At 36.7% G+C, this 22,742-nt stretch overlaps 1 non-coding gene across 1 annotated transcript; it reads left to right on the forward strand.

Moving 5' to 3' along the window:
• Positions 1-17,331: 17,331 nt before the first annotated feature.
• On the forward strand, positions 17,332-17,455 carry LOC126076605 (U6atac minor spliceosomal RNA). Its single transcript, XR_007517534.1, has one exon. It is a non-coding gene; the product is annotated as a U6atac minor spliceosomal RNA (small nuclear RNA).
• The last annotated feature ends 5,287 nt before the right edge of the window (positions 17,456-22,742 follow it).

Genomic DNA, 22,742 nt, shown 5'->3' on the forward strand with positions numbered 1-22,742 from the left:
CCCAAGTACAGAAAACATCATCTAATTTTACCATTATCTAGCTTGCATTTCTTTTTGAAGATATGTCTTGATAGGTATATCTTGAGAGGTTGTATAAATACCTTGCTTAAATATATGTACCTTGCATTCATTATTTTAATAATTTATTTGTACAATCGCTCTACAAATGAAAGGTATTTTACTATTCCTAAAGAAGTGATGGATCCTGGCTGAAAGCAGAGAATACCAGCAAGATGTTTACCTGCATTTTATTGACTATGCAAAGGCATTTGACTGTGTGAATCATAACAAATTATGGATAACATTGCAAAGAATGGGAACTCCAGAACACTTAATTGTGCTTATGAGGAACCTATACTTAAAACAAGAAGCAGTCATTCGAACAGAACAAAGGGATACTGCATGGTTTAAAGTCAGGAAGGTGTGTGTCAGAGTTGTATCCTTTCACTATACTTATTCAATCTGTATAACAAGAAAATAATCTGAAATGCTGGACTATGCAAAGAAGAACATGGCATCAGAGTTGGAGGAAGACTCAACAACCTCCAATGTGCAGATAACACAATCTTACTTGTTAAAAGTCAAGAGGACTTGAAGTGATTACTGATAAAGATCAAAGACTACAGCCTTCAGTGTGGATTACATCTCAACATAAGGAAAACAAAAAATCCTCACATCTGGAGCAATAAGCAACATCATGATAAACAGAGAAAATGCTGAAGTTGTAAAGGATTTCATTTTACTTGGATCCACAATCAACACTCATGGAATCAGCAGCCAAGAAATCAAAAGACACATCTCATCAAGCAAACCCACTGCAAAACATCTCTTTAAAGTGTTAAAAAGCAAAGATGTCACTTTAAGGACTAAGGTGCACCTGACTCAAACCATGGTGTTTTTGATCGACTCATATGCATGTGAAAGCAGGACAATGAATAAGGAAGACTGAAGAAGAACTGCCACCTTTGAGTCATGGTGTTGGCAAAGAATATTGAATATACCATGGACTGCCAGAAGAATGAACAAATCAGTCTCGGGAGAAATACCACCAGAATGCTCGCTAGTAGTGAAGATGGTGAGACTATGTCTCACGTACTTTAGACATGTTATCAGGAGGGACCAGTTCTTAGACAAGGACATCATGCTTGGTAGAGTAGAGGGTCAGTGTAAAAGAGGAAGACCCTCAATGAGATGGATTGACATAGTGGCCGCAACAATGGGCTCAAGCGTAACAATGATTATGAGGATGGTGCAAGACTGGACAATGTTTCCTTCTGTTATACACGGGGTCGCTATGAGTCGGAACCAACTCAATGGCACCGAACAACAACATAGAAGTGATACCACTTTATTATAATTAAAAAAAAATCATATTTATAAACAATTCCAATCTAAATCATTCCAATATTTAGAGGGAAGACATGGTTAGCTTCCATACATTATACATGGTACAAAACCAAAAGTATGGGAAAGGTTCTGATGACCCCTAGAGCCCAGCGATCACCTTTCTATATCTTATGCTGTTTTACAGTTCTAGCTCCCATCATTTTTGATGACTTCAACCATTTAAAGTAGAATAGTCTTATATTGCTTCTCTAGTGGAAACTTTTTTACTTCTAAGATCTGAGACTTGGTCAAAAAAGTCTATCTGCTATAAAGAAATACCTTTGTGATTTAACAAGTTTAATTATATCACTTGGTTTTCATTCTTTGAACTGAAAGTTTTCTATCCTCTTGATAAATAAAATTGATTTTCAATCATATAAACTAGATTGTATATTTGCTAGAAAAAGAGAGCAACATTTCAAGAAGTAGTCAACACAGAAATCTGTAGTGGTTTTTCCTCAAAGGCGCTGAGACTCCTTGCCTCTTTGTTTCTTGTTTTCTTTCTCAGTAAAACCTAGCATTTGGTTGTTTTGGTCTACTTCAGCAGCCCGTTACTCTTATATCTCCAGAAGATAGTTTACCATGAATTTTCAGTATGGAACATAACTGGTGGTACAAAACCGATCCTTCTTCTAATCCTTTGGGTCAATTTTCTCAAAATGTAATATTCTCCTTTGGCCCAAGTTAAAACTCACATGTTATCGTAGCTTCCTGCGTTTTTACTTACTGCTTCACTTTTCAACACCAGGAAGAGCTTTGTATGGTCCTGAAAATATATAGATTTCTGTATATACTTCCTTTTTAGACCATAAAGAGTGTTAAATTTATTTGTTGAGGAGTCCCATCATTAACTTTTCTCCATTCCGAAAAGTGTCCATTTGTTCTAATTTCTTGTCATTTTTCAGATGGTAACAAAAATTTATCCAAGAATGCACATTTTTCCTAAAACAGAATCAGTCAATCTTTGGACCTTAGAAGTCATTTGTTTTAGTATCTCGTGCAGTGACCGAACTCAGCTGTAATGTAAGTGAACCTGAATGCCTTTTCTCTGAGGCAAATCATTTTACCTTTAGACAGTATTGTCTGCTAGATGATATCTGTACATTATCAAAGAATTCACCATGGATTTTCTTTAAATAGTTAAATTCTCTCACGTATTAGCAAAAAAAATTGTAGAAACTGAATTTACATACACTTGTGAGAGTCTAAAATAGTGTTACCAGTCGCCGTGTGGTTTGTGAGAAAATCTCGTTTCTTTGCAGGTGTACAATATATTTCTGTTCAGGAATCTCAATCTGTCCAAAATGCTTTTTATAATTGTCTATCCCTTTTCTCTATTTAGTAAGATAAAACAATATGATAGAATATAAGGTACAAAAGGTTTAGAATAAAATTAATTTTGTATGCCACTTCTGCTGCTTGCCAACTCTGGTAACACAATCGATCTCTCTGAACCTCAGTTTATCCTAGGTAAAACAGTAAGAGTAATATTAATGCTAACTTACCCAGGCCACAGGTTAATTGTGTGGATCAAGTTGAATTACATAGGTGAAAACTGTTTAGAAAATGCAAAACATATATTTTATTTGCAAAATATATGTTTTATTTACTTATGTTTAATAAAGAAAAACAAATATGCTTCTGAAGTACCCCAAACCTGTTGTCATCAAGTTGATTTCGACTCATAGCAACCCTACTGGACAGAGTAGAACTGCCCCATAGGGTTTCCAAGGCTGTAATCTTTGCAAAAGCAGCCTGTCACGTCTTTCTCCTGCAGCAGCTGGTGGGTTCAAACTGCGAACCTTTTGGTTAGCAGCCCAGCACTTAACCACTGCACCACCAGGGCTCCTTTCTAAAGTACATGCTGTGAAATTGATTCACATGAGGTAAAGAAGTATGTTTATCTGGTCAAAATGTCCTGTATCTTGCAGATTTCACATGAAGACTTTTTTAGACTCATTTAAAAATTTATATTATATTTGTAAATATCATGTGTAACCTGGATAACCTAGCCATGTTATAAGTCATCATATATGAGAAATGAATAATAACCCTCTGGTCTGACACTATGTTCCTAAGAGTTCATTCTAGAATGTGTGAAGACTAGACAAAATCCAATTATTGGACCATGGGAGTTAATCAGTATCTTCTCTGATGGGGAAAACTGGAGATTGGGGTCAGTTATTTTAGAAAAATGGTGCCACAATTACCAAGACAAGCAAAGAAAACACATGTGGACAGGTATTTATTTAAAGAGCCCTCGTTTTCTAGGTGACCCCACCTATGCTCCTTAGAATCAGAGCTCAAGGTGGAGTTCATGCGCTAACACTTTACTGGGAGATGCAATTCAGGGAAGCAAAAGTAAGGGAAAAAGGAAATGAGACAAGAAAGAAGAGAAGGCACACAGTGGTACTTTACCAAGCTGGGTACAGCTTCTCAAGAAAACACAATTTGTTCCTGGGTCACGCAGGATGTCTCAGGAGAGACTATGTGAAATCACTCAGTCTCAGAACAAGATTTATCGGAACAGGAAGAAGGAACATTTATTTGCTAGTTCCTACCCCTTCTTGTCTCCTAGTTCTCTCTGGTCAAAGCCTGACCCCCAAAATGTTAATTCTTCTGTACATCCAGCTTATTTTACATGGACTCTCAAATCAGCTATTGGAGAAACCGAAGATTCTGTGTTTGACCAAATATCTCAAAAGACTGAGTTACTGGGCTTGAAGGCTAAGGACCATAGCCTCAGGGATCATTTAGGTCAATTGGTATAACATAGTTCATAAAGATAATGTTCTACGTCTGGTTTGGTGAGTAGTGTCTGGGGTCTTAAAAGCTTATGAGCAGCCACCTAAGATACAAATATGGGTCTCTTCTGTCTGGAGCCAAGGAAAGTGAAGGAAACCAAAGACTAGAGGAAGCAATTAGTCCACAAGTTTGTAGACTAATGGCCCACACGAACCACACCCTCTTCTAGTCTGAGACCAGAAGAACTAGATGAAGCCTGGCTACCCCTACAAACCTCCTGACCAGGAACACAATCGAAGGTCCCGGATTGAAGGGGAGAAAAATGTAGAACAAAATTTAAATTCATAAAAAAGACCAGACTGGTCTGATAGAGATTGGAGGAACCCCTGAGATTGCCCTAAGACACCGTTCTAACTTGGAAGCTCCTGAGAAAAATTAACTATTTGAGACTAAAAGGCCAACATTTGCTCAAAACCAAAGATGAGAAGGCAGGAAGAGGCAGGGAACCAGGAGGAATGGAAATGAGAAAACCAGGGTGGAAATGGGGAGAATGCTGACACATTGTGGCGACTGCAAACAATGTCACAGGAACAAATTGTGTTTGAATTATTGAATGGGAAACTAATTTGCTATGTAAACTTTCACCTAAAGCCCAATAAAACATTCAAAAACAAAACAAGACAAAGACTCTATGTTCGAATGGGATAAGACCTTACCCTTAAGGAGGCAAGACTATAGTGTCATTAAGAGATAAAGTGATTGTAGTGGTGGCCAGGGATTTATGACCACGAAGAAAGCTTGAACAATCACTGGGGCGCTCCAGCCAACCAGGAAGCAAGGTACATGGGAGATGGGCATACAAAATGGATTTGGTATAAGCTCCTCTGAAAAGAATTACATAATTTGCCTCGTTGAATAGGAGGATGCAAGAGACTTTTCCAAACCCATAGGCCTGACTAAGCTCATCTGTGTAGAGAAAATATAACCTAGAAAAGAAGTATCTTTTGATTGTCTACCAACTACATGCCATACTTAGAGAAAATCATTTATACAAATGACTCTGCGTGTTGTAAATGACCAAGATCATTATCATCTAATTGCAATCATTATCATTATCTAACGGTATTTCTGAAGGGGACCACCTGCCCATTTCTAAACAGATGCACCAAGTGATGGATTGATAAGTAGACCATTACATTAGTGCGCACTTAAATAGGTCAAGAAGTTAGTTTGGAAATAGACCAAGGTAAGCTTGCCACAACCTTTCCTGAATAGAAAACATATTTAGAAGGAGGGTTTTTTGTTTTTTTTTTTTAGGGTTGTTGGAATTTTTTTAAACTTTTTTTTTTTTTGGCTTGCTTAATCCTGTTTTTTAGCTGAGAGGACATGAGAAAATAGAGTACAAAGAAAAAGAAAGCTATGTTAATTCTGGCTTGAAAATTAACATAGTTTACACAGAGATTGGGAAAATCAAGAACTAGGGCATATTAGGGAGTACATTAAAAGTGAAGTTTTATTGTAGGAAAATATTTGCCATGAATACACATAGTCTCCCTCTGAAGGAGATAAAGAGACATTATACTGAAACACAAAGAAAGATAAAGGCTGGCTAGCTAGATTATTATTGGAAAGTCAACAAACTAAGCATTCAGGGGCCAGCTTAGTGACATAACTACTGACTTGAGAAAAATTAATCCTTCTGTAAAATATTTGATTAAGTTGTACAAATGAGAGTCCAACTTAATCAAACCAAATAAATTCCTTCTGAGCAGCACAAATTATACTTTCCCTAGCTTGGCACATAAGGTTCTCAGGATGTAGACTGCCCGTTTTACAGGAAATACTGTATTTAACTGCTCGTGTCCTGCCTAATGGAAAATGTACTGAGCAAGATGGTTTTTCCATTGAATTTTGGAAGCAGTTGGGGACACTAATAGCCTCCTGTTTTCCAAACATGCTTAATGATATAATGAATATAAAATAACTCCCTCTACAAATCAACATGACCTTTTTATAACAAAAGAGGGACAAAAGGAGGCATTATATTACGGAAATTCCTGTCTGTAGCAGATGCTCCATTGAATTCTGGCCTCAGAACTTTAAAAAGAGTAGAGAATGTGAGGTGAAAAAGGCTTTTTTCTTTTTCACATATATGAATGCTAGATGAGATTATGAAGACTAGACGATCTAACCATTTTCACGACAGATATATCCATAATAAAAACTTCTAACTCTATAGGTAAGGAAAACAGTACTGAGTCAATTCCAACATGATTCAAGATCAGTTTTATTGGTCATGGTTAAATAAAAACGTAACAGTGTTAATATATGTTACATGGTTAGAGGACTAATATTTGTTATGATCTGCTGGACAATCAAGAAGCATATACAGACAAATTAATCTGTCATAAAAATGTTAAACGTTTGTGTAAAAATAGAATGGAAAGTTACACATATTAAAATTATAGATGGTATTTAATATACATTTTTATGTGAGGAAAACCTTAGACATCTAGTAAACACATGACAAATTATTGTAATTTACAAGAGCAATATAATACTGTGGTATAAAACAAAAGACGAACACTATCAACCCAGATTTATGCTATAAGCCCTATAAGTCAGGGATTTGGAATATGAAATAACAAGATTAGTTAGTCCATAGAAAAGTTATGATAAGGACTTTGATGTTCAGATGATCCTTTATGCTATTGCTTTAAGTGTTGCTACCTCCCCCAGCCATCCCTCTCTTCTTTCATTTCAATATCCTGAATTATATGAGGCTTTAAATAATCTTTGAATATAAGTGATTTACTATTTTATGAGCTGTAAATCTGCCATATTTGCTCTGACCTGTCCAGAGAACAGTTTTTCTCCCGGAGAGCAAATATATATTATAATTTTAGGAGGAAAAGAGAGGAAGAGAAAGAATAAAAGGCAGGTGAATAAAATTGGATGAGACAATGCATGTGAAGAATTAGCACTTAGCAGACCACAATGGAATGCCAGAAAATATGTGTGTTATTCAAGATTAGATGAAATGAATTTAACAGATTGAAATAAAATTAAATATGGTGACTATTTATTAGAGAATCTGTACATTTGGATATATGTGTTTGAGTTAAAGTGCTTTAGATAAATCACTTTTGCTTTTATATCATTAACTGAGAGCTCTCCATGAAAGTTCTATTCCCAATACATCATCTCCTCTTGAAGCATTTCATCTTCTGTATCATTTCATACATCCATCGACACGAAAAATATTGCTATAACTTTTTTATTTTTTTGTCCTACAAGCTAAAAAACCTATAAGTATGTAAAATCAGAGTGGCTTTTACTTATTTCATTAAATGTATACATACCCAATTCAGGGTATATATGGGTGTGAGAGAGAAGAGAATTTATCCCTAAGACACTAGAGAACAATAACAAAACAAGCAAAAAATGTATATAAGGGTAAGCCAGTGAGGAAATATCTATCTATGTATGTACCTTGTCAGGGGAAAATGAAAAAGGAGCATTGTATGGGCGGGGAGAGGTGATAGCAGTCATCATAAAACATAAAATAAAAGGGAGGTGGTCATAATATAACTAAATCAAGCAAATATACAAGTACCATAGTCATCCCCACCACTCGTCCGTCAGTTTGTTGTACTATGGTGGCTTGTGTGTTGCTTTAATGCTAGAAGCTATGCCACTGGTATTTTAAATACCAGCAGGGCCACCCATGGTGGGCAAGCTTCAGTGGAGCTTCCAGGCTAAGACAGACTAGGGAGAAGGACCTGGCGATTTACTTCTGGAAAAAAAAAAAAAGTAGCCAGTGAAAACCTTATGTATAGCAGCAGAATATCATCCGATATAGTGCTGGAAGATGAGCCCCTAAGGTTGGGAGGCACTCAAAATATGACTGGGGAAGAGCTGCCTCCTCAAAGTACAGCCAACCTTAATGAAGTAATCAGAACAAGCAATGGCCGAAGTACGAATCAAGGAAAATTGGAAGTCATCAAAACTGAAATGAAATGCTTGAAGATAGATATTATAGACATTACCTAAAATGGATTGGTATCAGCCATTTTGAACGGGATAATCATATGGTCTACTATGCTGGGAATGACAAATTGAAGAGGAATGACATCATATTCAGTGTCAAAAAGAACATTTCAAGATCTATCCTGAAGTACAACACTATCAGTGATAGAATAATGTCCATAACCCTACAAGGAATACCAATTAATATGAATGACTATTATTAAAATTTACACACCAACCACAAACATCAAAGATGAAGAAATTGAAGGTTTTTACCAATTTTTGCAGTGTGAAATTGCTCAAACAAGCAATCAAGATGCGTTGATAATTACTGGTGATTGGAATGCAAAAGTTGGAAACAAAGAAGGATCAGTAGTTGGAAAATATGACTTGGTGATAGAAATGACACCAGAGATCACATGATAGAATTCTGTAAGACCAAGGACTTATTCATTGGAAAAACCTTTTTCAATAACAGATGACAACTATATACACGGATCTCATTGAATGGAATACACAGGAATCAAACTGACTACAACTGTGGAAAGAGACAATGGAGAAGCCTGACGTTATTCGGCCAGAGGCCGAATACAGAACAGATCATCAATTGCTCATATGAAAGCTCAAGTTGAAGCTGAAGAAAATTAAAATAAGTCCACGAGAGCCAAAGTAAAACCTTGGATATATTTCATCTAAATTCAGAGACCATCTCAAGAAAGAGTTGAGGCACTGATCACTAATAACGGAAGACAAGCAGAGTTGTGGGATGACATCAAGGGTATCATACATGAAGAAACCAAAAGGTCTTTAAAAAGACTGGAAGGAAAGAAAAACCAAAATGGATGTCAGACAAGACTATGAAACTTGCTCTCAAACACAGAGTAACTAAAGCAAATGGAATAAATGATGAAGTAAAAGAGCTGAACAGATTTCAAAGGGTAGCTTGAGAGGACAAAGTATTATAATAAAATGTGCCAGGACCCAGAGTTAGAAAAGCAAAAGGGAAGAATATGCTCTGCATTTCTCAAGTTAAAAGAACTGAAGAAAAAATTCAAGTCTCAAGTTGCAATATTAAAGGATTCTATGGGCAAATTGGAATCCCTGGTGGCATAATGGTTAAGAGCTACAGCTGCTAACCAAAAGGTCTGCAGTTCAAATCTACCAGGCACTCCTTGGAAACCCTATGGGGAGGTTCTACTCTGTCCTTTGGGGTCGCTGTGAGTTGGAATCGACTCAACAGCAATGGCTTTTTTAAAAAAATTTTTTATGGGCAAATTATTGAGCTACACAGGAAGCACCAAAAGGAGATGGAAGGAATACACAAAGTCACTGTACCAAAAGAACTGGTAGACATTCAACCATTTCAAAAGGTAGCATATGATCAAGAACCAATGGTACTGAAGGAAGAAGTTCAAGCTGCTCTGAAGACATTGGTGAAAATCAAGGAATTAATGGAATGCCAATTGAGATGTTTCAACAAACAGATGAAATACCGGAAGCGGTCACTCATCTATCCCAAGAAATCTGGAAGACAGCTACCTGGCCAACCAACTGGAAGATATATATATTTGTGCCCATTCCAAAGAAAGGTGATCAAATGGAATGTGAAAATTATAAAAACAATATCATTAACATCATATGCAAGCATAATTTAGCTGAAGATAATTCAAAAATGGTTGCAGCAGTATATCAACAGGAAACTTTCAGAAACTCAAGCCTAATTCCAAAGAGGACGTAGAATAAGGGATATCATTGCTAATGTGAGATGGATCTTGACTGAAAGCAGAAAAGATGTTTACCTGTGTTTTATTGACTATGCAAAGGCATTAGACTGGACAGATCATGAAAAATTGTGGATAACATTGGGAAGAATGGAAATTCCAGAACACTTAATTGTACTCATGCAAAACCTATACATAGACCAAACAGAAGAAAGGGATACTGCGTGGTGAAAAATAGGAAAAGGTATGCATCGGGGTTGTACCCTTTCACCATTTTTATTCAATCTTTATTCCGAACACATAATCTGAGAAGTTAGACTATGGAAGAACACTACTACATTAGGACTGGAGGGAGATTTATTAACAACCTGTGATATGTGGTTGACACAGACCTTGCTTGCTGAAAGTGAAGATGACTTGAAGCACTTACTGATGAAGATCAAAGACTAATGCCTTCAATATGGATGACACCTCAAGCTAAAACAAAATTCCTCATGACTGGACCAATAAGCAACATCATGATAAAGAGAGAAGATATATTAAAGTTGTCAAGGATTTCATTTTACTTAGGTCAGCAATCAATGCCTATGGAAACTGCAACTAAGTAATCAAATGACATACTGCACTGGGCAAATTTGCTGCAAAAGATCTCTTTAAAATGGCTTAATCCTATAATGATTAAGGTACATCTGACCACCATAGTATTTTCGATAGCTTCATATGTATGCAAAAATCAGACGATGATAAAGGAAAACTGAAGAACTGACACATATAAGTTTTGCTGTTGGTGAAGAATATTGACTATAATGCCATGGACTGCTAGAATGTTTCTTAGAAGTAGGATGGTGAGACTTCATCTCACTTACTTTGGACATGTTGCAAGAAGGGTCCAATTCCTAGAGAAGGACATCAAGCTTGGTAAAGTAGAGGGTCAGTGAGAAAGAGGAAGACCCTCAAAGAGATGGATTGACACAGTGGCTGTCACAAAGGGCTCAAACATTGCAGTGATTGTGACGATGGTGCAGGACCAGACAATGGTTTGTTCTAATAAACATCAGGTTGCTATGAGTTGGAACAGACTCGATGGCACTTATCAGCAACAACATATTCATTCAGGTTGTCCTTACTCACAAACTGACAAAATCCATGGAGTAAATTTCATCTAAATATATTTTTCTCTAAGTGTTAATTTTTTCTTGAGTTATTATAACAGAATTCAACTATCCACTTTAAAACCTTCTTTTTAATTTTTTTAAGTGTTAAAAAAAGACTAAAAAAAAATTTTTTTAAGTGTTAACTCATTCTAAACATTTATTAACTTTAAGACACAAAAAAGTACCGGGAAAAAGGTAAAAATTTTTGAGATATAGATTTTCTTGAGAAAAATTGTTTTACATTTTTGCTACTCACTTGGTGACAATGTCAAGTTAGGATTGTTAGTATTTGGGAAAGGTCATTTTAAAATTTTGGCTGCTCAAATCTCTTAATTTGTTTGTTAATGAAACTGTATAAAAGGAGGTTAATTTTTTTTAATTGATCAATTTTAGAATTTCAGAACACTGTAGATGGTTTTTGTCATTATAAAATATTTTAGAAGGAGGTAAGGCTTGGACTTTCAGCAATTCTTTCCCATACCAACAAACTTCTGTGAGAAAAAGTTTGAGATTTTTTTGTTTATGTTGTTTTATCTGGCTTCATTATACCTGGTATGATTCAAATTTCATGGGAACTTCTTGGCCTCAAAGACATCAGGCCAATTCTGTAACACTCAGTAAAATAATTTTTTTTTTTTTATTCTTTGAAGCAAAAAGTTGCATGCTATAGGATTAAAGAATCTGAAATCATAGAACAACTAGAATTCAGTTCTAAGTCAAGAATCCAATAAGAATTAAGAGTGAGTTATAAACCTTGCTAATCCATTTCCATCTTCAATTCCAATTTCTTTATAATGTACACCCATTTATCCTAAAACCTTGTTTAAAAGAAGTGCCTATTTTAAAAGAGTAATCTGAATAGCTTTCTTCTGGAAAATTTGTTCTCTATTGTTTTAAAAAGATAGTTAAAGGGAGACGTGACTCATCTTGTCCCCATTTCAGCAAACATGCTATTCAGTAGTTAAAAATAAAAATGATTAAATTTAAAAAAAAGAGCTTTGAGCTTCAATGGAAACAGGAGTGGAGAAAGGTGGAATACTGAAGGCTGAACAGGGAGGGAAAGGCTGAGAATGGGAAGAGAACACATTTTGTTTTTTAACTTCAGGGTTTATTACAAATAGACCACTTTAGCTACATTCACTAATATCACTGTGGAAGAAGTGCATGGCTAGATAAATAACTAAAAACACATTCAGTGAAAAAAAAATTTTTTTCACCTCTTCCTGTTCTCCCCTCTGCCTTCATACATTAAAAATGGAGAGCAAACTAGGTAGACCCACTACGAGGGTCATCAAAGTCCTGATCGCCAAACCTAGCACGGATTGGGGTTATTGGAAGGTTAAATATTAAAATAGGAGAAAATTAACTTCTCAGGATAAGGCAATGAGACTAGCTGGCACAGGTTGCGAGGTCTCTCTGCCTGGATACAGCACACTGACTAGAGGTGTGCCAAGTGGGGAGAAGGTCATAGCTCCTGAGGCTGATGGTAATCAGCTGATTTAGCCAGTGGCCCAGGGTCAACCTGGTTTTACTAAGTAATACCTCAAACTGGGAGTTGTCTGACAAGGTGTGTATGCATATGTGGATAAATTCCAGTCAAACTTATCCCAGAAACAAGTACTTTTTCTGTTTAGTTAAGTGCAGGAGACCACAGATATGTATTTAACTAGATAATGTGCAATGACACACAACAAAATGTCTTCTGCTAGTTATGGGAGGATAAGGAAAAATATGTACGATGTTGAATTCTCTTCAGTTCAGGGGATCATTTTTAAAGCTACATATTTTTTTTTTTTTTATTTAAATATGTCTCTAAAGAACAGGGAAGTTTTTTTTTTTTTTTTTTTCCTTAACAAACAAACAAGCAGGAGCTGACTTTCTGGATTCACTCTCCAGTGAAATTGGTGAAATCGTAAGAAAAAAACCCCAACTATTTAAAGTTTCGAAAAACGGTCCTAAGGATGTACAGCAAATGAAGAAACATTTTCTCAAGGAAATCTACTATGATTCTGCATCAACTTGAGAGTCTGTGTATCCTCCCTCTCTCTTCCAAATGCATCTAGACAGAAACTCCACTTCAGACTGTGCAGCCAAGAACACAGGGCTTTCTCTCCCTTGAGCTCCCTGACTGAGTATCATCGTCCCAGGATGAGCAGGGCTTCAGCATTTCTCAATCTGCTCCCAGCTACTTGTTCCTGAGGCTAAGTTTGGGTGAGTGCAGTCCAGAGGTGGGGGCTCCCTTTTCCACCCAGCCCCCACCCGTGGGATGTAGGCTCTAACTTGGGCAAAATCTCACTGAGAATACTGGGGCCCCATTACCCTTGCTTTTGCTAGTAAAGTGGTGATTCCACACTGACCCCCTCCCTGACCCAAACCGAGTGCTCAGCTCCTAAAGCAGGGGTGTCACTCAGAGAAGTGCACCATTGTCTCTACCTCCAGCTGCAGAGTCCTGGCTCAGAGATTTTTCCTTGGGGGTGGGGGTGAGGGGAAAGAAGCATAGAACCTGAGAAAGAGACAACTGGGAGATCCACCTGTAGTTCACACAAATCTCAAACACTGACCTGGAACTACTGGTCAACTGGAACTACTTCAAAAGAGCCAAAATGTAATTTGATTGGATTAGTTGTAGTGCAATTTGGGGCCCAGAGCACTTCTGAGAACAATGCAGTGATCAGCTAGTAATTAGTGGAATTTAACGGCTGGTGTGGTTAAGGAAGGAGATAAAGAAAGCCCTGCTCAAACTGTTGCCATTACGGGATGACTGCGGACATAACCAAGGCTGCACCCTTCTAAGTAACAACGTCAGGGACTGAACATGTTAATAGAGAAGTTGATGTTGTTGTTGTCTGTTCCAGTAATTCCGACTCATGGCAACCTTGTGTGTTACAGAGTTGAGCTGCTCCAAAGGGTTTTCTTGGCTGTAACCTTAACAGAAGCAGATTACCAGCCCTTTTCTTCTATGGTACAGCTTGGTGGGTTTGAACTGCCAACCTTTAGGCTAGCAGTCAAGCACAAACTGTGCTACCTAGGAGCTCTTTAGAGGAGCAGCATCAGAGACTTAACATGTCAGTGGAGAAACAGACTTCACTAGAATAGTCCAGCCAGTCAATAACAGATAAACAAATAATAATAACAAGCCCTCTAGGTGAGTGAACCCGTACCCAGGGTTGCTACAATATATTATTTGAGATCTCCAGTTTCCAACAAAAACATTAGAAGGCATGCAAGGTAACATGACAGCATTATCATGACCCACGATGGAGGGGGGAGCAAAAAAAACTGCTTGTCAGAGTAACTAGGTGTCATATTTAACAAAGACTTCAAAGAAGCTGTAATAAATATGTTGAAAGAATCAATAGAAATCATGATTAAAGAAGTGAAGGGAGGTATAATGACAACTTTGCATCAGACTGAGAATATCAACAAAGAAATAGAAATTATTAAAAAATGTATAAATTTTGGGGTTGAAAAGTATAATCGAAATGAAAAGTTTGCTCAACAGTAGGTTTAAACTGGTAAAAGGAAGAATTAGTAACCTAGAAGATAAATCCACAGAAAAAACAATGATCATTAGTTGTAAAAACTGCTTTGGGGCGCTGTCTAACCTCTTCTAACCCCACAAGGGGGAAGGAGAACCAAGATCAACAGCCCAAGGCTGATTCCTATAAGGCAGAGGTCAGACACGCCTCCTCTCTTGGCCATCTTTACCAACTCTAACACTAGCTGTCCCGCCCATAGCACTCTCTACTGAGTTCGATAATTCCTTGCAATGGCCACATAAAACTCACAGACCATATTCACAATTAGGGGGTTTATTAGGGAAATAACAGTTATAATTCAGGCTCAAGAATACTCAGGATACAATTCTTCCATCAGGATAGCCTCTCCCTAGCTGTATTCACAGGCGCACCTCTCCCTGGCCCTCAGTCTCTGCTGAAAGGCACTAAGCTTTCTCTATACGTGGGCCAGTAAGCCCATCGCACTGCCTCCTGCTGCCAGGTCTCTGCTGCTGGGCCTCTCCTTCCTTGGTGGTGGTGGGCAACTTCTCTCTACTCTGGAATTGGCTCTCTTTTAAGGCAAAACGACCAATCCCCTCACCTGGGTGGGAGTCATAAGACCACGGCTAGAAAGGCCACGCACAAAAGTAATTAATTACACCACACTAGTAAAAGTGATTGAACCAAAACAAAAGCAAACCCATTGCCATCCAGTCTATTTCGACTCATAGTGACCCTATAGGACAGAGTAGAACTGTCCTATAGGTGATTAGGTGATTATAAAAAACAATAGAAATGCATAATTTTTTCTCCTTTCTTCTCTTAACACTATGTATTGCTGGACATATAATATAAATATAATATATTTGCCCATAATAGTACAAAGCAGATGGGTGGAGGTAAAGCTGTATTTGGATAAGGAAATGACTCCATGTAAACTTGAATCCATAGGAACAAATAAAGAGAAAAAGAAATGATAAGTAAGAAGATTAGTATAACAAAAGCTATAAACACACATTTGCTTTCTTCTTTCAACTTCTTTAAAAGACATAAAATTACATAAAGTAATAATTATAAAAAAGCATTATTGGGCTTGTAACATTTGCAGATGTAATATGTCTAACAATAATATCATAAAAAGGGAAGAGACAGAATAGAATTATCTAGGAGTAACATTTCTATATCTCACTTGAATTAACATAGATCTGAAGCTATGTCTGAGAGGTTAATATATATATGGTAAGCCCTACCATATAGAAAACGTCTCAGAAATAACTAAAAAAAACTATAGTGAAAAAAAATATCAAAGAATTTCAAAAGTTATATTAGAAAGTATTCATTTAATGCAAATGGTAGCAGTAAAGAAGGAAAAGAGAAACAAAAAAAATACATGACACATACAGAAAACAAAAAATAAAATCACAGGCATAAATCCAACTACATCAATAATAACATTAAATATGAATGAATTAAGCAATCCAATCCAAAGGCAGATATTTTCAGGTTGGATGAAAAACAAGATCAACTGTATGCTGTTTACGAGAAACTAGACTCACAGATTAAAAAAAAAAAATGGAGAAAGATATACCACGCAGTCAGCAATCACAAGAAAGTTGGAATGGGTATACTAGTATCAGACAAAATAAACTTTAAAACAAGAAATATTATTAGAGATTAAGAGTGATATTTTATACTGATAAAATCCATCAGGCAAATATAACAATGATAAACATATATGTACTTAATAACTGAGCATTAAAATACATGACAAAAAATTGACAAAATAAAATGATAGATACCTTGACAATAATATACAATGACTTCAATACTCTACTTTCAACAATGGATAGAACAACTGAGCAGATAACAGGAAACAGAAGAGTTGAACAACACTATAAATGAAATAAGCTTAGCAGACATTTACAGAACACTCCATCCAAGAGACGAAGAATATACGTTGTTCTGAAGTGCTCATGGAGCATTCTTCAGAATAGTCTGTGCGCTGAACTACAGAACAGACCTCAGTAGATTTAGAAGCATGGAAATAATACAAAGGTAGTTTATCTGGCCACAAAGGAATGAAATTAGAAGTCAATAAGAGAAAAATAATTGAGAAACCTGCAAATATGTGGCAATTAAACAAAACAGTCCTACATAGCCAATAGGTCAAAGAAGAAATCAAAAGGGAAATTAAAAGAATAATATAAATGAAAATGAAGACACAACGTTCTAACACTTAATATGATGTGGCGAAAACTGCTTAACCCCCCCCCCCCAAAAAAAAAACCCACTGCCTTCAAGTCGATCCTGACTCATAGTGACCATATAGGACAGAGCAGAATTGCCGCATATAGTTGCCAAGGAGCACCTGGCAGATTCGAACTGCTGACCTCTCAGTTAGCAGCCATAGCACTTAACCACTACGCCACCAGGGTTTCAAAAACTGCTTAGAGGAAAAAAAAAAGCTTTAAATACCCATATTAAGAAAGAAGAAAGATCTCAAATCAATAACCTAAACTTCCACCTTAAGACAATGGAAAAAGAATAAACTAAACATAAAACAGGCAGAAGGAAGCAAAATAGTAAAGATTAGGGTGGAAATTAATGAGGTAGGGAATATAAAAAACAGAAGAGAAAATTAATGAAACTAAAAGGTAGTTCTTGGAAAAGTTCAACAAAATTGACAGACTTCAGCTAGATTGACCAAAAAAAGAGAGAAGACTAATATTATCAGAATTAGAAAAAAAAGTGGTTACATTATTACTAAAACAAAAAGAAAAACCTAAACCCATTGCTGTGGAGTCATGAAAGGAGAGAAGGTTAGCACTACCCTTGACAAGAATGGAAGAGGCTCTCGGGCCTTACAACACACATAAGGTTAAGGCATTGCCACCTACTTCGTGGCATCTAACCACAGTTTTGACAGACCCCTGGGGGAAAAGTGGTTAAGAGCTTGCCTGTTAACTGAAAGGTTGGCAGTTCAAATCCACTAGCTGCTCCTTGGAAACCCTGTGGGGCAGCCCTACTCTGTCCTATAACCCAGTTCTGTCCTATACAGGGTCACTATTAGTCGTAATCAACTAGATAGCAATGGGTTATGGACAATCAGAAGGCAATAATAAATTAGGTAACTTAGAAGAAATGGGCAAATTATTAAAAATATACAAACTACAGAAACTGACTCAAGACGATTCAAACAATTTGAATAAATTTACAACATGTAGAAAGTAACATTGCATTAGTTAAAAAAAAAAAAGAAAAGAAAACTACCTGCAAAGAAAAGTCCAGGCCAAGATGACTTCACTGCCAAATTCTATCAAACATTTAAAGTAGAGTTAATAATAACTTGTCATGGATTGAATCATGTCCCCCCCAAAATATGTGTATGAATTTGGCTAGGCCATGATTCTTGGTATTGTATGATTTTTCCTACTTGTTGTAAATCCTGTTAATGAGGGAGGATGGGCTGGAGTTGTGTTAAGGAGGCAGGACTCAATCTACAAGACTGGATTGTGTCTTGAGGCAATCTCTTGAGATATAAAAGAGAGAAGTGAGCAGAGAGAAGAGGGGACCTCATCCCACCAAGAAAGCAGTGCTGGGAGCAAAATGCATCCTTTGGACCCAGGGTCCCTGCTCGGAGAAGCTCCTAGTCTGGGGGAAGATTGTTGAGAAGTCCAACAGAGAGAGAAATACTTTCCCTTATGGTGACATCCTGAATTTGGACTTTTAGCCTACTTTATTCCGAGGAAATAAACTTCTCTTTGTTAAAGCCATCTGCTTGTGCTATTTCTATTATAGCAGCACTAGATGACTAAGACAACGCTTCACAAATTCTTCCAAAAATGGAAGAGATGGCAAGACTTTCCAACTCATTCTATGAGGCCAGTATTACCCTGAATGCAACACCAGACAAAGATATCACAAGTAAAGAAAACTACAGGCCAATACCTCTTCTGAATATGGACATAAAAATTCTCAATAAAATACTAACTGAATTCAGTAATATTTAAAAAGAATTATATACCATGATCAAGTTGGATTTATCCCAGGTATGCAAGGCTGGTTCAACATCCTAATATCAATTAACATAACATGCCATATCAATAGAATAAAAAACAAAAACCACATGGTCATATCAATAGATACAGGTAAGGCATTTGATAAAGCTCGACACCCTTGTATGATTAAAAAAAAAAAAAAACAAGACCTCAATAAACTAGGAATAAGAGGAAACGTCCTCAGCATGATAAAGAGGGCTCTATGAAAAACTCACAGCTAACAACATACTTGATGGTGAATGACCAAATATTTTCCAGCTAACATCAAGAGCAAGGATGTCTGATCTCAACACTTCTATTCAACGTTGTACTAGAGGTTCTAGGCAGTGCAATTAGGCAAAGAAAATACAAGGCATCCATATTGGAAAGGAAGAAGTAAATCTGTCTTTATTTGCAGATGAAATGATCTTATATGTGGAAGCCCCTAAGAAATCCACTAAAAAACCATTTGAACTATAAAACAAGTTCAATGAGGTTGCCGGATAGAAGATCAAAACACAAAATACGTTATATTTTTATACAGTTGCAATGAACCATCTGAACGTGAGCTTAAAAAAGTAATTCTATTTACTATAGCATCAAAAATATTAAAATACTTAGGAATAAATTGTTTTTTCCCGATGATGTGTCAAAAGACTAATCACTAGAAAAGGACATCGTGGCTGGTAAAGTAGAAAGTCAGCTTCTTAGAGAAATTGTTGATTTCAGTTCTTGGATGAGGAAATGTTCAAAACAAGCTTGGAATGTTATGTCGTACCAGAAGTCCAAAAGGCTTTCAAAAACTAGCCTAGCTGTATTAAAAAAAAAAAAAAAAGTCAAAGTAAGCCTTTGACAAAGGCTCTCATTTGCCAAAAATGAAAGAATTTATACATAAATAAAAACAACTTCACTGGATTGGAATACATCAAAAGCATTGGCATACAAGATAATAATAAAAAAAATTGCAATAATTTTGGAGGATACCATTACAACCAATTGTAGCAAAATATGGTGAAGAAAATGTTCCAAATTCCATTTTCCAAGATGATAGCAACAAGATTACCATCCTTCGTGCTCTCTTAGAAAATGATGACGTTGACGCTCCTTCCATTAAGATATGGGGTCCGTTTTCCCTCCCCTTGACTCTGGTGGGACTGTGCCTATGTTGACAGTGACGCTCTGTGATTTCTGAGGCTAAACCATAAAACGTAACATAGTTCTCACTCTTAGAAATCAATGGCCGTGCTGGAGAAAGCCCAGGCCACATGGAATCGGCATGTGTAAGGTTTCTAGCCATGAAACTCAGCTAGTGGACAGCCATTATCAACCTTCAAGCCCTGAGTAAGGATGTACCTTCAAAATGAACCTAGCCCCACTCCGATTCTGATCACACGAGAAACTGCAAAGGTGAACCAAGTCGCTGAACCCAGTCAGCTCCCAGAACTGTGACCGATAATAGTAAAACAATTGTAATTCTTTTAAGGTACTAATGTTATGTTATGTGAAATAGATAGCTATGATATAACAGGAATCAAGCATTTATCCTATCTTTCCTGTACAGTCTGACCAATCAAGCAATGAGCATATTTTTTTATAGACGTATGCCAACCTAATGAACAAAAAAAGAATCAAAGAATTAGAATACAGTCAATAACAGATCTAGGCAATGGCCATCAATGTCTCTAACAGCACAAAAAGAGACATTATTTTATGTAGTTCTTGATGGACGTGTACACTCCACATGAAGTATCTTGCCAGAAAAATCAAACCTGAGTCTGAGCATATAGATCTACTTACCATTTTACATGAAATATAGGGGACAGAGCAACATGTTAATCATGGGGATGCAATAAGCTAATTCCAGACTATAAGAAATGCTACAGGACAAATGACCTGATATCTTAACAAATCTATTTCAAGGAAAGAAAAGATGGAGGAAAGCAAGTAGTTTAGAAGAGACTTAAGAGACATGTAAAACCGTTACAATTGGTCTTATTTTGATCCAGGTTCAAACAATTTTTTAAAAATGTGTGACACAATTAGGGAATTTATACACTGACTAGATAGTTGATAATTTAAAGCAATTTTTGGTTAATATTTTAGGTGGGGGAAACCTTGGTGGTGTAGTGGTTAAGTGCTACGGCTGCTAACCAAGAGGTCAGTAGTTCAAATCCTCCAGGTGCTCCTTGGAAACTCTATGGGGCAGTTCTACTCTGTCCTATAGGGTCGCTATGAGTTGGAATCGACTCGATGGCAGTGAGTTATTTTAGGTGGGATACTCATATTGTGATTGTGTCAAAAAAAAAAAGGTGTTCTTATCTTTTAGAGATACTTATGGAAATGCTTTGATGTTTAATGTGTGCTTCAAAGTAATTCAGCTGTGGGGAAGAAGTGGGCAGAGGCATAAATGAAATAAGTTTGGTCACGTATTTATCATGTTTGAAACTGAGTAGTGGGTGTGAGGTTCTTTATATTATTCTCCTTTTTCACATGGCTGAAATTTTCAGTTATGCAAAGTTTAAAAGTGAGCATTTGAACTGCTGAATGCTAAACTTTGGTCTCTTATCTCTTGGGCAATATCTCAGTTCCCCACATTGTGGAACCCCCTATTGGTGAACCAGAACAGCTGAATCTGGCTATGCAAATTTTTAAAGGGATTTCCTAGATAAGGTGAAAAAAATTAGTTTTTAAGGATAAATGGCTTTTAAATCTTGCATTTCTTCTGCCTCTGATGATTTCTATACAATTTTAAAACTAAGTTAAAATGAAAAGTCTAGGCATAAAAAAAAATTAAATCTACAAACAGAAACATTGCTTCAGAACTGAGCAAATTACTAGCATAGTAGGAAGAGTTTATTGTTAGGGTAATTAAACTGGATTCCTTTTATAGGTCTTCCACTAATAATACAGGGCACACAAGCAAGTGTTGGAAATTGAGTAGTCTTGTGGCCTCACTTTCCTTGTCTGTATAGGTAGGCCATTGTATGGTAGCCTCCCTGGACTTCAGTCAGCCCATCCCAACCCAACTTAACTGAACTCAAGTCAACTCAAATCAATTTGCTTCAGTTCAATTCAGTTCTGCTATATTCTGTTTTCTTCCAACATGTTTTTTGTTCAAAAATACAAACTTTAATAAACAGTTGAGTCTATCTTGACTAGAGATGGCATTTGCTGGTAGAGGTTGGGAGAATATTCTTGTTCTGAAACAAATCTCATTTACTATGTCAACAATTAGACTAAGTGCTAATTCATTATTTTTTAAGTCTCCTCTCCAGTAATTAAATTAGATGTGCATAATGCATCAATCTTTCAGTTCCTAATATGAAAACATACAAGAATTCAAAGAAAAGTCATACTGACATTTCATTTTACTCAGTGTGATTGAAAACTTGTAATCTATTCAAATGACAGCCGGGACATTTTCGCAAAATGACTATGAGTTTGAATCTTCTAGTATTAATGTCACAAACTTTTGTTTGGAGTATTTTCAGTCTTAAAAAAGCATTGCTTCATTTAATATATGCAGACAGCATCTACATATTATTGTGGTTCATCATATTTAATCCTCATTCCTCCTGATTCCACATGAAAGAATTTCCATTAGAGTAACACTTCTGGCTCCTTATTCCCCCTTGAGCTCCTCACTCGCTGCTCCCAAGAGGAGAAAGCCTCTTCTCTAGCTGACGAGTTTGCAAAAGTGGGGTGGACATGGCTGGCTGGTCACTTCTTCCTCATCTGGTTGAATCAGCCTGTTCAGAGAATCAATTCTGAGCTACTCTCATCTTCTGTGGGGAGGCATGTAGACAACCAATTCTCCCTAAGACTGATTTAGTCTTTCTTTTTCTGGGGTTATGTGTTAACAAACCCATGTGTCTACAGATCCAAAACCATGTCATTTTTAGGAATCCCCTAAATTGTATTTAATATTTACTGACCAGGCAATGAGGTAGATGACGTAATTATAGTTTTAAAGACTAGCAAACTAGGTTTCAGTGACATGGCCAGATCACATGACTAGCAAATTATAGAGGCTAGTCTTGATCCAATGAGTCAGAATCGACTCGACAGCACTGGGTCTTTTGGTTTGGGTTAGTCTTGATCCTATTGAAAGTCTTCAAGGGGATGAATTAAAGATTATCATACCCGTTTTTGTGACTGAGTTCTTAGCAAATT

This window comes from Elephas maximus, chromosome 4, assembly GCF_024166365.1.
Source record: "Elephas maximus indicus isolate mEleMax1 chromosome 4, mEleMax1 primary haplotype, whole genome shotgun sequence".
Classification (NCBI taxonomy): Eukaryota; Metazoa; Chordata; class Mammalia; order Proboscidea; family Elephantidae; genus Elephas; species Elephas maximus.